We start from the raw sequence: 15365 nt of genomic DNA, 5'->3' as shown, positions 1-15365 counted from the left end.
AAATGCTTACATGAATAAAAAAGAGAAAGAGGAGATTTATGAATTGGGCATGCAACTTAAAAAGCTAGAAAAAGAACAAATTAGAAATCCCCAATTAGATACTAAACTAGAGATCCTGAAAAGTAAAGGAGAAATTAATAAGATTGAAAACAAAAAAACTATAGAATTAATCAATAAAACTAAGAGCTGGTTTTATGAAAAAAACCAATAAAATAAATAAAATATTGGTTAATTTGATTAAAAAAAAAGAAAGAAGAAAACCAAATTACCAGTATCAAAAATGAAAAGGGTTATGTTACCACCAATGAAGTGGAAATTAAATCAATAATTAGGAATTATTTTGCCCAACTGTGTGCCAATAAATTTGACAATCTAAATGAAATGGATGAATATTTACAAAAATACAAACTGCCCAGGTTAACTGAAGAGGAAATAAAATCCTTAAATAAACCCATATTAGAAAAATAAATTGAACGAGCCATTAATGAACTCCCTAAGAAAAAATCCCCAGGGCCAGATGGGTTTACGGGTGAATTTTACCAAACATTTAAAGAACAATTAATTCTGATATTATAAAAATTATTTGGAAAAATAGGGGAAGGAGTTCTACCAAATTCGTTTTATGACACAAATATGGTGGTGATACCAAATCCAGGCAAAGCAAAAACAGAGAAAGAAAATTATAGACCAATTTCCCTAATGAATATTGAAGCTAAAATCTTAAATAAGATATTAGCAAGGAGATTACAGCAAGTGATCACCAGGATAATACACTATGACCAGGTGGGATTTATACCAGGAATGCAGGGCTGGTTCAACATTAGGAAAACAATTAAAATAATCAACCACATCAATAAGAAAACCAACCAAAATCATATCATTATCTCAATAGATGCAGAGAAAGTTTTTGACAAAATACAACACCCATTCCTAATAAAAACAGTAGTGGAGCTTTCCTTAAAATAATAAACAGTATCTACCTAAAGCCATCAGCAAGTATTATATGCAATGGAGATAAATTAGAGGCCTTCCCAATAAGATCAGGGGTGAAACAGGGATGTCCATTATCACCCCTATTATTTAATATTGTACTAGAAATGTTAGCTTTAGCAATCAGAGAAGAAAAAGGAATTAAAGGAATTAGAATAGGCAAGGAGGAAACAAAACTATCACTCTTTGCAGATGATATGATGGTATACTTAAGGAATCCTAGAGAATCAACTCAAAAATTACTTGAAACAATTAACAACTTTAGCAAAGTAGCAGGATATAAAATAAATCCACATAAACCATCAGCATTTCTATACATGACCAACAAAGTCCAGCAGCAAGAGATAGAAAGAGAAATTCCTTTTAAAGTAACGGTGGATAATATAAAATACTTGGGAGTCTACTTGCCAAGACAAACCCAGGAACTCTATGAACACAACTACCAAACACTCTTCTCACAAATCAAATCAGATCTAAATAATTGGAAAGATATCAATTGCTCATGGATAGGCTGAGCTAATATAGTAAAATGACAATACTACCTAAATTAATTTACTTATTCAGTGCCATACCAATCAGACTACCTAAAAAATATTTTATACAGCTAGAAAAAATAATAACAAAATTCATCTGGAAAAACAAAAAATCAAGAATATCCAGGGAAAAAATGAAAAACAATTCAAAGGAAGGTGGGTTAGCAGTACCAAACCTGGAGCTTTACTATAAAGTGGCAGTCATCAAAACTATCTGGTACTGGCTAAGAAATAGAGTGGAGGATCAGTAGAATAGGCTAGGCACAGGAAATGCAGTAGTAAATGACACTAGTATTATAGTGTTTGATAAACCCAAAGACTCCAGCTTCTGGGATAGGAACTCAGTATTTGACAAAAACTGCTGGGAAAACTGGAAGATAGTATGGCAGAAATTAGGCATAGACCAACATCTTACACCTTATACTAAAATAAGGTCAAAATGGATACATGATTTAGACATAAGAGGTGATACCATAGGTAAATTAGGAGAGAAAGGAATAGTCTACCTATCAGATCTTTGGAAAGGAAAACAGTTTATGACCAAACAAGAGATAGAGTATATTATAAAATGCAAAATGGATGATTTTTATTACATTAAATTAAAAAATTTTTTGTACAAACAGAAACAATGCATCCAAAATTAGAAGGGAGGCAGAAAGCTGGGAAACAATTTTTGAGGCCAGTGCTTCTGATAAAGGCCTCATTTCTTAAATATATATGGAACTAAATCACATTTATAAGAATCCAAGTCATTCCTCAATTGAGAAATGGTCAAAGGATATGAACAGGCAGTTTTCTGATGAAGAAACCAAAGCTATCTATTCCCATATGAAAAAATGCTCTAAATCTCTAATGATTAGAGAGATGCAAATTAAAACAACTCTGAGGTACCACCTGACACCTATCAGATTGGCTAAAATGACAAAAAAGGAAAATAATAAATGTTGGAGAAGCTGTGGAAAAATTGGAACACTAATGCATTGTTGGTGGAGCTGTGAACTGATCCAGCCATTCTGGAGAGCAATTTGGAATTATGCCCAAAGGGCGATAAAGCTGTGCATACCCTTTGACCCAGCAATACCACTTTTGGGTGTTTTGCCCAAAGAAATCATGGAAAGGGGAAAGGGACCCACATGTACAAAAATATTTATAGCTGCTCTTTATGTGGTGGCAAGGAATTGGAAATTAAGGGATTGCCCATCAACTGGGGAATGGCTGGACAAATTGTGGTATACGAATACAATGGAATACTATTGTGCTGTAAGAAATGATGAGCAGGAGGAGTTCAGAGAAACCTGAAGGGTCTTGTGTGGGCTGATGATGAGTGAGATGAGCAGAACCAGAAGAACATTGTACACAGTATCATCAACATTGAGTGTTGATCTACTGTGATGGACTGTATTCTTCTCACCAATGCAATGGTACAGAAGAGTTCCAGGGAACTCATGATAGAAGAGGATCTCCAAATCCAGGACAAAAAAAAAAACAACAACAAAAAACTGTGGAGTAGATGCTGAATGAACCATACTATTTCTTTTGTTTTTGGTGCTGATGTTTTTCTATTTTGAGATGTTTCATCATTGCTCTGATTTTTCTCTTACAACATGACTAATGCAGAAATATGTTTAATGTTATTATGTGTGTGTGTATATATATATGTACATATATATATAACCTATATCAGATTACCTGCTGTCTAGGGGAGCAGGGAGGGAGGGGAAGGAGGGAGAAAAATCTGAAATTGGAAAACTTGTATAAACAAAAGTTGAGAACTATCTTTACACGTAATGGGAAAAAAATAAAATACTTTATTAATTAAAAAAAAAACAAAAGCAATTATGTCCTACAATTTGTTTAGCCATTTCCCAATTGATATGCATCTACTGTGTTTCCAATTCTTAGCTATGACAAAAAAGTTCTACCTAAATATTTTAGAGTACATGGAGACTTACATCTTATCTATGGCTTCTTTGGTAAATAACCCCAGTATATTATATAGGTCCTGGTGTTCAAAGGATATGGACATTTTAGTCACTTTTTTTCCCTCATAATTCCAAATTGCTTTCCAAAATCGTTGTACCATTTTACAGCTCCATCAACAATGTATCAGAGTACCTCTCTTTCCACAACACCTCTAACATTAACTGTTGCCATTTTAAAAATTTTTTGGTAATTTTGGGGGTGTGAGGTAAAACTTTAGAGTTTTAAAAATTTACATTTCTCTTATTATTAGTGATTTGGAGCACCCTTCTTTCCTTCCTTTGCAGTCGGGGTTAAGTTACTTGCCCAATGTCACAGTGTCTGAGGCTGGATTTGAACTCTGGTCCTCCTGACTCCAGGGCTAGTGCTCTATCCACAGTGCCACCTAGCTGCCCCCAAGTTATTGTTTGTTTGGTTTTTGGAGCACTTTTTCATGTGGTTGTAAATACTTTACAATTATTTTTTGTTTGTTTGTTTGTTTTTGCTTTGTTTTGTTGGGCAATGAGGGTTAAGTGACTTGCCCAGGGTCACACAGCTAGTGAGTGTCAAGTGTCTGAGGTTGGATTTGAACTCAGGCCCTCCTGAATCCAGGGCTGATGCTTTATCCACTGAGCCACCTAGCTGCCCCCTTACAATTCTTTTTTAAAATAACTTATTCATATCTTTTGCCATTTGTCTATTGGGGGATGATTATTAGTCTTATAGATTTTATTAATTGTTTATATATCTTGGATACCAAAGCCTTATTAGAGAAATTTGATACAAAGATTTTTCTGATTGAACCACTTCCCTTCTTATTCTAGATGCCTGTATGTGCAGAAGCTTTTCAATTTCAAATAATCAAAATGATCTATTTTATGTTTTGTAATTACCTCTATCTCATTTGTTTAAGAATCAATCTCCTATCCATAGTTATAAGAGGTATGTGATCTGTAGCTATATATACATTTGCTAAATATAGTGCAAAGTGTTGGTATAAACCTAATTTCTGCCAGCTTGCTTTCCAGTTTTCCCAGAAGTTTTAAAAAATTAACTATGGACTTTTCCCCTAGGCAATTTATGTTTTTTACCTTATCAAATACTGGCTTATTGTGTTCTATTATTTCTGAATTTCCCTTGGTTAGTCTATCCCATTGATCTAGCTCTCTATTCTTTAATCAATACCAGATGATTTTGACGACTACTGCTTTATAAAAGAGTTTGAGATCTGGAAATGCTATTCTCCCCTTGTCCTTACTTCTTGTCATTATTTCTCTTGATATTCTATATATTTTTCTTTTCTAAATGATTTTTGGTTATTTTATTAAGTTCTAGAAAGTATCCTGATCTGTATAGCAGCTTTATATATCATTAAAAGTGTAAATTATATTTGGTAGTATTGTTATTTTTATAATTTTGACTTGGTCTTACCCATATGCAATTAATATTTCTCCAGTTATCTAGATTTGTCTTTAATTGTGTGAAGAATATTTTGTAATTATATCCATATGGTTCCTATGTGTATCTTGACAGGTAAATTCCCAACTATTTTATGCAGTCAATATTTACTTTAAATGGGATATCTCTTTATCTCATCCTTTTTTGGGGGGTAACATACAGAAATGATTATATCTGTGGCTTTATTTTATAGCCTACAATTTTGCTGTTGTTAATTATTTTGATTGGTTTTTTTAGGTGACTCTCTAGGGTTCTCTAAGCAAATTATCATATCATCTGCAAAGACTGATTGTTTGTTTGTTGCTTATGCATATTCCTTTAATATCTTTTCCTTGTCTTATTGCTATAGCTAGAGTATCTAGCACAATATTGAATAGTAACACTGATAACAGACATCCTGGCTTTACCCTTAATCTTATTGAAAAGGCTTTTAGCTTATCCCAATTACACATAATGTTGACTCTTGGTTTAAGACAGATACTATTTGTCACTTTAAGGAAAGCTCCATTTATTCCTCTGCTTTCTAGTGCTTTTTGTATGTTTGTTTTTTTTTAACAAAATATTTATTTTGTCAAACGTCTTTTCTGCATCTATTGAAGTAATCCTATGACTTTTGTTGTTTTTATTGTTAATATGGTCAGTTATGCTTCTAGTTTTCCAGTTATTGAACTGGACCTGCATTTCTGATATAAATCAAGCCTGGTCATAGTGTATATATGATCTTTATGGTATATTGCTGTAATCTCCTTGTAAACTTTTTTGCATTAATATTCATTAGGGAAATTGGTGTATAGTTTTCTTTTTCTGAGGAGATTATGTAGTTTTTCTGGGTAGGTTATTCTTGGATGTAATTCTAGATCTTTTCCCTTCCAGAATGTCATAGTACAAACTCTCTGTTCCTTTAATGCAGTGACTACTAAATCTTGTATGAACCTGACTGTGGTTCCATGGTTCTTGAATTCTTTCTTTTTGGCTACTTAGAATTTTCTTCTTGACTTGGGAGTTCTGGATTTTGGCTATAATATTCTTGAGAATTTTTGGTTTTTTCCATTTCAACTTTGAATTTTTGTTCTAAGATATATGGGCAATTTTCCTTTATAATTTCTTAAAATATTATGTCTAGGCTTTTTTGTTTGTTTGTTTATGGCTTTCAGGTAGACAATGATTCTTTTTTTTTGAACAATGATTCTTAAATTACCTCTTCTTGATCTATTTTCTAGGTTAATTGTTTTTCCTGTCATTAGCTTCCATTTGGTCGATTCTAATTTTTAAAGAGTTTTTTTTTCCAGAAAGATTTTTTTTAATTATTATTTTTTATTTTTTAGTGAGGCAATTGGGGTTAAGTGACTTGCCCAGGGTCACACAGCTATTACGTGTTAAGTGTCTGAGGCCGGATTTGAACTCAGGTACTCCTGACTCCAGGGCAGGTGCTCTATCCACTGCGCCACCTAGCTGCCCCCCAGAAAGATTTTTGTACTTTTCTTATCAAGCTGTTATTTTTCTTTTCATAACTTTCTTGGTTAGCTCTCATTTCTTTTCCCATTTTCCCCAATTTTTCTTCTACCACTCTTTTTTTTTTTTTTTGATGAGGCAATTGGGGTTAAGTGACTTGCCCAGGGTCACACAGCTAGTAAGTGTTAAGTGTCTGAGGCTGGATTTGAACTCAGGTCCTCCTGAATCCAGGGCCAGTGCTCTATCCACTGCACCATCTAGCTGCCCTCTTCTACCACTCTTATTTAGTATTTTTAATTTATCTTTTGGTCTTTTTATCTCTTTCTTTATCTCTTCTAGGAATTTTTGTTGGGCTTGTACAATCTACATTCTTCCAGGGGAGGGGGGCTCAATTGGACTACAGATGTTTTCAAGTCATTGTCTTCTTCTGTGTTTGTGTCTTGAGTTTCCCTGTTACCAACCAACAAATTAAAATGCCCCAATTAAACGTAAATGCCTTTTTTCAAATTTTCAATTTTGGTAATCTCTCCTTTAATTTTCAGAATTTCTACTTTGACTTTGGAGCCAGGCTTGTAGATAGGCTGTTGTAGCCAGACAAGACAACCCTGAAGGGAAGCTTTGAGAAATCAGAATGCCTGAGACTTGAGCCCAAGGGGAGTTATTTACTTGGAACTAGGACTATGTTCTATAGGAACTGAGTTGAGCTATGGACTCAATCTCCTTCCCCTCTTTAGAAACTGGGGTGGTTTGGAGAAGGAGAGTAGGGATTATGTTTCCTGTTGGGGGAGTATGCTTGTATATTTGTGATTATATCTTTTGAAATAAATGTTCTTTTGTAAAAGATAACCCAACTTATAGTGTTTAAATGGAACTAAGGCATAGGGGAGTCTACTTACACTTAAAGGAAAACCATTGGTGGGAGATGGGGCCATTTATAGATAGCCTGGATATCCCAGACCCCTTTAAAGGTACTGGAGAGCTTAGAGGAAGATGAAAGTTAACATACCTGGCCTTAAGGTAGTTGGGCCAAGGTAATCAGTATTCTGTAAATAACTAAACTGGACTACTAGCTATTACCCAAATTTGACATACCATCTCCTGCTTATATGAATTTGTACAAGCTGTTCTCACTTCCTTGAATGCACTCACTCATCTCCAAGTTCTAGATTCCTTCTCTTCCTTCAAGGTATGGCTGCGGTGTGATGTCCTTTATGAGGCCTGCCCTGAGTCTTCTCCCTTCTGAATGCTCTCCCTCTTCAAATATTCTTTGGACATTTTTATCTCGCTTTTATGTCCTTCACTCCTTTTCTTGCATTTTATCTATTTATTTATGCCTAATTTCTCTAGGACAATATAAATTCCTTGAAGCCAGTAATGGCTTTGTTTTTGTATTTTCCAACATTTTGCACAGGTCCTTGTACCTAGTAAGTGCTTAATAAATATTTGTTGAATGAATTAAATAAGCTTCTTTAAGCATTTGAAGGACTATCATGTGGAAAGAGGCATTAAATTTGTTCTTCTTGGCCCCAGTGGACAGACATAGAAGCAATGATTGAAAGTTGCAAAGGAACAAACTTAGACTTGGTATAAGGAAAAAACTTTCTAACCATTAGAGCTGTTTGAAAGAGGAAGAAGTTCACACTCACTGGAAGTTTTCATGAAAAGGCTGAATGACTGGAGACACAGATCTGGAGCTCAGAAATTTTTAAAGGAGACTCTTGTATTCAAGGATGGGTTGGAAAAGATGACCTCCAAGGACCCTTCCAACTCTGCAGTCCTCTGATTCTGCAATTTTTTGTATCACATTCCCCACAACAATTGTTCTGAAGTTTTCCTCTTTCCTCATTTTCTACCTCCTATGGTAAAAACTCATTTTACTGAGAAGGTTTGAGGTTTGAGGTCAGCTGCCTCCAGCAGCCAAAACTTAGCAGTGGCACCTGCTCCCTTTTCCTCATATTACAGAGGAGTAAGTATATAAGATCTTATTCCTTCCAACCTCCTCTCTTTCTCATTTTTCATTTTTAATCCCTCTCTTTCCACTGACTTTTTCAAATCTTCCCACAAGCATGGTCAGGTCTCACAATATTTTAAAAAGCCTTCTTTTGACCCTTCTGCTTCAGCCAGCTACCATCCATTTCTTCACCGCTTAACTTGAAAGAGTTTTCTACATCTGACAACTCATCAAATCCAATGGTCTTGTTTTCTGTCTTTGTCTTTCTTTACCTCTCTACAGTATTGAACATTTCTGACACTCTCTTCCTCCTCTTCTTACTACTTCTCTGTTTCATTCAATGAATCATCATTCTTTTTTTGGACTCTTACTTTAGGTACTCACAAGGGATCTGTACTTAACTATTTACTCTTTTCCTTGGGAAAATCAAAATCCCAAATCTGTATCTCTAGTTATGATCTTTTTTCTGAGTTCCAGATCTGTGTCTTCAGAACATCTCTACCTGAGGGTTCCACTGGCTTGTCAAATATTTTAAAAATAGTATTTTTATTTTTCCAATTACATATAAAGACAATTTTCAACATTCATTTTTGTAAGATTTTAAATTCCAAATTTTTCTCCTTCCCTTCCCTCCCCCTCTCCCAAAGCCAGCAAGCAATCTGATATAGGTTATACATTACGATCACGTTAAACATATTTCCACATTAGTCATGTCATGAGAGAAGAATCAGAACAAAAGGGAAAAACCACAAGAAAGAAGAAATAAAATCCAATAACAACAAAAGTTAAAATATTATGCTTTGATCTGCATTCAGATTCTGTAGTTATTTTTCTGGATGTGGAGAGCATTTTCCATCATGAATTGTCTTGGATCATTGTATTACTGAGAAGAATGAAGTCTATCACAGTTGATCATCACACAATGTTGCTGTTACTGTGTACAATGTTCTCTTGGTTCTGTTCACTTAGTATCAGTTCATGTAAGTCTTTCCAGGTTTTTCTGAAATCTGCCTATTCATCATTTCTTATAGCACGATAGTATTCTATTACATTCATTTTCTCATTCCATTCTTTAATTTCCAATTCTTTTCCAATACAAAGAGAGCTGCTATAAATATTTTTGTACATGAGGGTCCTTTACCTTTTTTATGATCTCTTTGGGATATAGACCTAGTAGTAGTATTGCTGGCTGGATCAAAGTGACAGTTTTATAGCTTTTTGGGCATAGTTAGAAATTGCTTATCAGAATGGTTGTATCAATTCACAAATCCACCAAAAATGCATTAGTGTTCCAAGTTTCCAACATTTTCTCCAACATTTATTATTTTCCATTTTGTCATATTAGTCAATCTGATAGGTGTGAGGTGGTACCTCAGAGTAGTTTTAATTTGTATTTCTCTAATCAATAGTGATTAAAAACATTTTTTCGTATGACTATAGATAGCTTTAATTTTTTCATCTGGTAACTGCCTATTCATATTTTTCTACCTTTTCTCAATTGGGGAATGACTTGTATTCTTATAAAATTGGTCCAGTTCTCTATATATTTCAGAAATGAAGCCTTTATCAGAATTATTAGCTGTAAAAATTGTTTTCCAGCTTCCTGGCACATCAAATTTAAAATGTCTAAAATCAAATTGATTACCTTTCTTCCTATACCTACTCTTTCTTCTGACCTCTGTTTTCACTAGTGGTGCCACCATTTACTCATCCTCTCATGTTCAAAGCCATAATTTGAAAATATTGTTGACTGTTTCTTTTCACTTTCATATCCAATTCATTATCAATTCCAATCCATTCTAATGCTACAATACACATCCATCACCTCCTCTCTATTCCTACTGCCCTCACTCAAGTACACATTCTTATTTACCACCCCTCTGGACTACTTCCATATGCCTCCAACTAGTCTCTCTACTTCCACTCTCAACTCTCCCCAATTCATTCTTCCTTTTTTCCCTAGCTTTTTTAGTTGCATGCCCAATTCATTGATCTCCTCTTTCTCTATTTTATTCATGTAGGCATTTAGAGATATAAAATTTCCCCTAAGAACTGCTTTGGCTGCATTCCATAAGTTTTGGTATGTTGTCTCATTATTGTCATTCTCTTGAAGGAAGTTATTGATTATTTCTTTGATTTGTTGTTTGACCCACTCATTATTTAGGATGAGATTATTTATTTTCCAATTCATTTTTGGTCAATCTTTCCACAGCACTTTGTTACACATAATTCTTATTGCATCATGATCTGAAAAGGATGCATTTGCTATTTCTGCCTTTCTGTAACTGACTGTGAGGTTTTTATGCCCTAATACATTGTCAGTTTTGTGTATGTCATGTGCCACTGAGAAAAAGGTATATTCCTTTCTATCCCCATTCAATTTTCTCCAGAGGTCTATCATATCTAACTTTTCTAAAATTCTATTCATCTCCTTAACTTCTTTCTTATTTATTTTGTGGTTAGATTTATCTAGTTCTGAGAGGGGGAGGTTGAGGTCCCCCACTAATATAGTTTTGTTATCTAATTCTTCCTGTAACTCACTTAACTTTTCTAAGAATTTGGATGCTGTACCACTTGTTGGTTAACATGGTTAGTATTTATATTACTTCATTGTCCATGGCACCTTTTTAGCAATATGTAGTTTCCTTCCTTATCTCTTTTAATTAGGTCAATTTTTGCTTTTGCTTTGTCTAAGATAAGGATTGCTACACCTGCTTTTTTTTTTTTTTTACTTCAGCTGAAGCATAATATATTCTACTCTAGCCTTTTACCTTTATTCTGTGTACAATTCTCTGTTTCAAATGTGTTTCTTATAAACATATATATTGTAGGATTTCTTATAAACATATATTGTAGGATTCTGGTTTTTAATCCACTCTGCTATCTGCTTCCATTTTATAGGAGAGTTCATCCCATTCACATTAACAGTTATGATTACTAACTGTGTATTTCCCTGCATCCTATTTTTCCCTTGTTTGTATTTTTCTCTTTCCTTTACCCCTGTCCCTTCTTACTAGTGTTTTGTTTCTGGCCTCCTCAGTCTACCCTCCCTTATATCAGCTCCACCTCCTTTTGTCCTTTCCCCTTTCAGTTCCTAGTTTTTTCCTCCCTTCTATCAATCCCAACCCCTTTTTTGTCTTTTCCCCTTTCCCCTCCTAGTTTTACCCTCGTTTTATCAGTACCCCACCTTTTCCCCCTTTCCCCTTTTACTTCCCTATAGGGTAAGATAGAATTCTATACCCAATTAAGTGTGTATGTTGGGGGCAGGTAGGTGGTGCTGTGGATAAAGCACTGGACCTAGATTCAGGAGGACCTGAGTTCAAATCCAGCCTCAAACACTTGACACTAGCTGTGTGACCCTGGGCAAGTCACTTAACCCTCATTGCCTTGCAATAAAAAGTAAATAAATAAATAAAAATTAAAAAAATTAAAAGTATGTATGTTATTCCCTCTTTGAGCCAACTTAGATGAGAGTAAGGTCAAAACAATGCCCACCCCTCCCTTCTTTCCCTCTATTGTAATAGATTTTTTTGTGCCTATTCACTTGATATGATTTACCCCATTTTGCTTTCCCTTTTCTCACAGTATAATCCTTTTTATTTCCCCTTAAGTTTTTTAAATAACATCACATCAGAATCCACTTATACCCACGCCTTCTGTCTGTGCATACTCCTCCTATTTTGCCTTATAAAGATATGATTCTCTTTTTTTTTTCTTTTTCTTTTTTTTAGTGAGGGATTTGGGGTTAAGTGACTTGCCCAGGGTCACACAGCTAGTTAAGTATTAAGTGTCTGAGCTGACTCCAGGGCCGGTGCTCTATCCACTGCGCCATCTAGCTGCTCCTAAAGAAATGATCCTCAAGAGTTACAAGTATCTTCTTCCCATGTAGGGATGCAAACATTTTAACCTTGTTGAATAACATGGTTCCCCTCTCCCCCTTTTTTTACCTTTTTATGTGTCTCATGAGTCTTGTATTTTTGATTGAATTTTCTGTTCAGTTCTGAAATTTTCATTAGGAAAGTTTTAAACTCTCCTGTTTCATTGAAGGTCCATCTTTTCCCCTGAAGATTATGCTTAATTTTGCTGGGTAGTACATTCTTGGTTGTAATCCCACTTCCTTTGCCTTCCAGAATAGCATATTCAAATTCCTCTGATCCTTTAATGTTGAAGCTGCCAGGTCCTGTGTAAGTCTTTTTTTCCCCCCTGTTTAATTCTTATAGTTGTTCCTTGATATTTTATTTGTTCTCTCTGGCTGCTTGAAGTATTTTCTTCTTTACTTGATTTTTTTGAATTTAGCTATGATATTTCTTGGAGTTTTCCTTTTGGGGTCTCTTTCAGGAGATGATCAGTGGATTCTTTCAATGACTATTTTATCCTCTGGTTCTATAATATCAGGCCACTTCTCCTTGATAATTTCTTGGAATATGGTGTCTAGAGTCTTTTTCTGATCATGGCTTTCAGTAGTCCAATAATTCTCAAATTATCTCTCCTGGATCTATTTTCCAGGTCAGTTGTCTTTATGATGAGGTATTTCACATTTTCTTCTATTTTTTCATTCTTTTGATTCTGTTTGACTGATTAACTTCCACCTGCCCAATTCTAATTCTTAAGGAATTATTTTATTCAGTAAGCTTTTGTACCTCTTTTTCCATTTGACCAATTTTCCCCCATTTGGCCAATAGTATTTTTTAGGGAATTGTTTTCTTAAGTTAATTTTTGTGCTTCCTTCTCCAAGCTGTTGACTCTTTTTTCATAGTTTTCTTGTATCATTCTCACTTTACTAATTTCTTTTCCCATTTTTTCTTTTACCTCTCTGATTTGATTTTTAAAATCCTTTTTGAGCTCTTCCACGAAGACTTTTTGGGCCTGAGACCAATTTATCTTCCCCCTTGAGGTTTCACATGTAGGCATTTTGAGAGTATTGTCCTCTTCTGAATTTGTGTTTTGGTCTTCCCTGTCAACATAGAAGCTCTCAATGGTAAGGGCCCTTTTCTGTTTCTTACTCATGTTGTGGCTTATTTTTTTACTTTTAAAGTCGAGGTCTGCTCCTGGGGCAAAGGGGCTACTTTTTCAAGGTTCTTGTGCTGGTGGATAGGGGCCTGGTCACTGGATTTCTGCTCTGAAGCCTCAGTGGCTTACAGATTCTTTACCACTTTAGATCTGCTCCCTGTGTTGGGATGGCTTGGCCTAGTTGTGCCTGTCCTGTGGATGGTTCTCTATCTGGCTGTTTGCCTTCTCAGCCTGTGTTGGTGGGTCTCCCAACTAGCCTGATGAACTACCAGCCTGCTGAGCCAGGACCAAGGGCCCTCAGTTGCTGGTCTTTGTTGTGGCCAAGAACTTCCAGCTGACTTGCCCATATCCCCTCCATGCTGCACTGTGCTGCACTCCCTTTTTGCCCAAGTGAGACTTACCTTTTCTGAAGTCTTCTAAATTTTCTCAAGTTGGAAGATTATGTCTCTCTGTGTTTTTGTGGGTTCTTTAGTTTCAGAGTCCATTTAGAGGCTTGATTTAATGTTGTTTTGAGGGAAGCTCAGGAGAGCTCAGGAAACTTCCTGGCTTCTCTCAGCCATCTTGGCTTTGCCAACATTAAGTTCTGTCCAATTCATTCTGTTCAATTCACTGCTAGATTAATCTTTATGCACAGTTTAGGCCATATTTTCTACTAATTAAAAAGATCATTATAAACTAGTCAGAAAGCGAAAAATAGAAACCTTTAAATTAATAAACAATAGCAAAAAAGATAGTATAAATTCATAAAATTATATCAATTATAGTTTAACAAAAATATACATTAACTTTACCAAAGTAATTCCAAATTCTTCCTATTTGTTTCTCTTTCCCTCATTTTCTACATATTTTATAGATTTTTATCACTGTTGATATAGCTTACATAGTTGTAATCAGTTTCTACTTTCTTTCCTTGATATCACTTTGTTTTCCTCTCTGTATCTTTAATAATTTCATATTCATTATTTTGTAGGGTATAATATTTCATGATGACAAACCATGGCTTGTTCAGTCCATGATCTTAGAATCAGAGAGATTTTGAGAGTCTAGAGAAAGAAAGGCACGCACAGAGTCATATAGTACTAAGTCAAGAACTGAACAGTTCTGGGAAAATCAATAAAAAGAAAAACAGAATGTATCAGAAAAAGGAGATTTCAAGGAAGGTCACTGGCTTTTTGGGCATCTTAGAGCAGAGGATCTAGATTAATGCCATCAGTGTTATCATGTACTTAAGGATGAAGGAAATTTTGAAAAAGTTCTGGTCTTTCTCCAATTTCCCCTCCTAATTCCTGTTAGTCCATAGACACTATAATGTAATTGCTTTTGTTACCCAAGTGAAGACTGAATTTTGCTTCAGTCACAAAGAGGCTAGAGGTCTAGTTATATCTAGCTAGAGAAAGATAAAAATATAAATTTAGGCAGAGTCCAATTTCTACATAAATGTTAGTAACCTTCCTAACTAGGAACCTGGAGTACTTGTGATTTTATTAATAATTTTTTGTCAAAAATGAAGTTCCTAAAGCTATATAGGAAAGAACCACATGGATCTTGCCCCTAAGCTCAAAACAAACTAATAACTATAATAGAGTGAATTTGCCATTTTAATGGCAAATCGTGTTTTCATTTCATCATCAATGTTTTCATTTGTTTAATTATTAAGGAGTCTGAGTATTTTCTTAGGTGGATATTGATGGTTTGTATTTCTTCTTTTGAAAATGGTCTGTTCAAATCTTTTGATCAGTTATCTATTTGGAAATCAAGCTTAGTTTTATATATATTTCAATTTTCTATAGATATTGGCTATCAAAATTATAAAATGTTTGTTATTTTTTCCTATCTGCTTCTTACTCTTTTATTTTGAATGCATTTTTATTTGTAGAAAAGCTTTGTTTTTATATATTCAAATTCATCAATTTTGTCACTAAAGTTTCCTCTACTTGTTGAGTAGATAAGAATTTTTTATATTTTCATAACTTGCTGTAAAAATAACATTCCATTATGGTCCACTTAAAATT

Source organism: Dromiciops gliroides, chromosome 3 (assembly GCF_019393635.1).
Source record: "Dromiciops gliroides isolate mDroGli1 chromosome 3, mDroGli1.pri, whole genome shotgun sequence".
Classification (NCBI taxonomy): domain Eukaryota; kingdom Metazoa; phylum Chordata; class Mammalia; order Microbiotheria; family Microbiotheriidae; genus Dromiciops; species Dromiciops gliroides.
Note: the sequence above shows the minus strand (reverse complement) of the source record.